Consider the following 2,658-nt stretch of genomic DNA (forward strand, 5'->3'; position numbering starts at 1 on the left):
AAAAAAAAAAAAAAATCAATTTTTGTTTGAGTCTATTTCCAGATTCTCAATTATTTCACTAATCTATGTGTTTATCCTCTTACCAGCACCACACTATCCTCATTATTGTAGCTTTATAATGTCTTCCAATGTTGATCTGTCTCAAAATTGTGTTGGCTATTATAATTCCTTCGTCTTTCCATATAAATGTACAAATCAACTTCTTGATACCTGCAAAACATCCTAGTGGAATTTTTATTTAGAGTGGTATTGAATCTATTAATAATAAATTTGTGGAGAGTTGACATCTCAATAATATTGACTCCAGATCATGAACATGGTATATGTCTCCATTTATTTAGGTCTTTGGTTCCTTTCATCAGTATTCTATAGTTTTCAATATACAAATCCAGCACATGTTTTCTAAAATTGATGTCTATACTTAAATGTTACAATATCTTTTGTGCTATTATAAATAATACCTTTTGAGTTTCCAGTTATTATTAGAAATATATAGATAAAATTAATTTTTGTATATTGAACCTGTATCCTACAATCTTTGCTAAACTTATTTATTCTAAGTTTTGGTCTTTTTTTTTTTTTTTTTTGAAACTGAGTCTTACTCTATCATCTGGGTAGAGTGGTAGGGAGTCACAGCATACAGCAACCTCAAACTCTTGGCCTTTATCAATCCTCTTGCCTCAGCTTTGTATCATAATGCCTGCCTAGTTTTTCTGTTTTTAGTAGAGATGGGGTCTCACTCTTGCTCAGGCTGGTCTTGAACTCCTGAACTCAAGCAATCCACCCACCTCAGCCTCCCAGACTACTAAAATTATAGGTGTGAGCCACCACATCTGGACTTCTTTGTCAGTTTTTTTAGATTCTTCTTCCCAGATAAACATGTCATCTATGAATAGAGTCATTTTCATTTCTTCATTTCTGATTTGTATACCTTTTATTTTTTTCATGTCTTAGAACAACTGCTAGAACATCCAGTGTAATGTTGACTGGGGGTGGTGAGGGTAGAGGTTGTTGCCTTTTTCCCAATTTAGGAAAGAAGCATTCATCCAGTTCCAGGCATCCTCAAACTATGGCCTGCAGACCACATGAGGCCTGCCTAGGACATTTATCCAGCCTGCCAGGTGTTTTTGCCGCCACTGCCTATCCTGCTTAGCAGCCAACTCGTCCCGGGGCCCACAGTCTGGCCCTCCAACAGTCTGAGGGACAGTGAACTGGCCCCCTGTTTAAAAAGTTTAAGGACCCTTGAGTCTTTTGCAATTGAGACTCATATACTTGGAGATGCCCTTAATCAGGTAAGCAAAGTTTCTTTCTATTCTTGATTTTCTGCAATTTTTTTTTAATTTCAAGTTAATGTGAGCATACAAACAACTGGGTTACAGTATTTGCATTTGCTAGGTAGAGTCCCTCTTATAGTTGTGTACCACACCCAAGAGGTGTACCATATACCTTTACATTGTGCCCATTAAGTGGGAGCACCCCAATCTCCCCACCTCCTCTTCCTTGGTGCCCCTCCCCCCAACTTGACCTGAGTTTTTCTCTTATGTTGGCATGTATTAGTTCATCTACCGGCTTCATATTAGTATTGAGTACATTGGATATTTGCCTTTCCATACTTGTGGTACGTTACTAATACATTAGGAGTTCAACTCTACACAAGTTAATACAAAAGTTGTAAAGTCTCCATATTTTTGTGCCTGCATAGTATTCCATGTTATACAAATACCACCGTTTGTTAATCTATTCCTGAGTTTATGGGCATTTAGGTCATTTCTACATCTTGGCAATTGTAAACTGAGCTGCAATAAACAATCTACTGCAAATGCCTTTATGATAAAATGACTTTTTTTCTTCTGGGTAGATGCCTAGTATTGGCATTGCAGGATCAAATGGGAGGTCTATTTTGAGTTCTTTGAGGATACTTCCCCATACTTCTTTCCATAGAGGCTGTATTAGTTTGCAATCCCACCAACAATGTAAAAGTGTTCCCTTCATTCTACATCTGCACCAGCATCTGAAATTTTGTAACTTTGTGATGTGGGCTATTCTCACTGGGGTTAGGTGATATCTCAGAGTGGTTTTGATTTGTATTTCTTTGATGATTAGGGATAATGAGCATTTTTTCATATGTTTGTTAGCCATTCACCTGTTTTCCTCAGAAAAGGTTCTGTTCATATTTCTTGCCCAGTGACAGAAGAGATTACTCTTTTTTTGTTTGTTAATTTGAGTTCTCTATAGATCCTAGTTATCAAGCCTTTGTCAGATTCATACTATGAAAATAATCTTTTCCCATTCTGAAAGTTGTCTATTTGCTTTGGTTGTTGTCTCCTTAGTTTTCCGTTTAATTAAGTCCCATTTGTTTATTTTTGTTGTTGTTGACATTGCCTCTGAAGTCTCTTCATAAAATCTTTCCCCAGGCCAATATCTTCAAGAGCTTTTGCCACACATTATTCTAGATTTTTATTGTTTCATGTCTTAGACTTAAATCTATTATCCATCTTGAGACAATTTTTGTAAGGGGTGAAAGGTGCAGATCCAGTTTCAATCTTTTACATGTGGTTATCCAGTTTCCAGTTCTCCCAGCACCATTTATTGAATAGGGATTCTTTTGCCCAATGTATGCTTTTGTTGGGTTTATCAAAGATCACTTGGCTATAACAG

This window comes from Otolemur garnettii, unplaced genomic scaffold (assembly GCF_000181295.1).
Source record: "Otolemur garnettii isolate 467f Iridium unplaced genomic scaffold, OtoGar3 scaffold00025, whole genome shotgun sequence".
In the NCBI taxonomy this organism is placed as follows: Eukaryota; Metazoa; Chordata; class Mammalia; order Primates; family Galagidae; genus Otolemur; species Otolemur garnettii.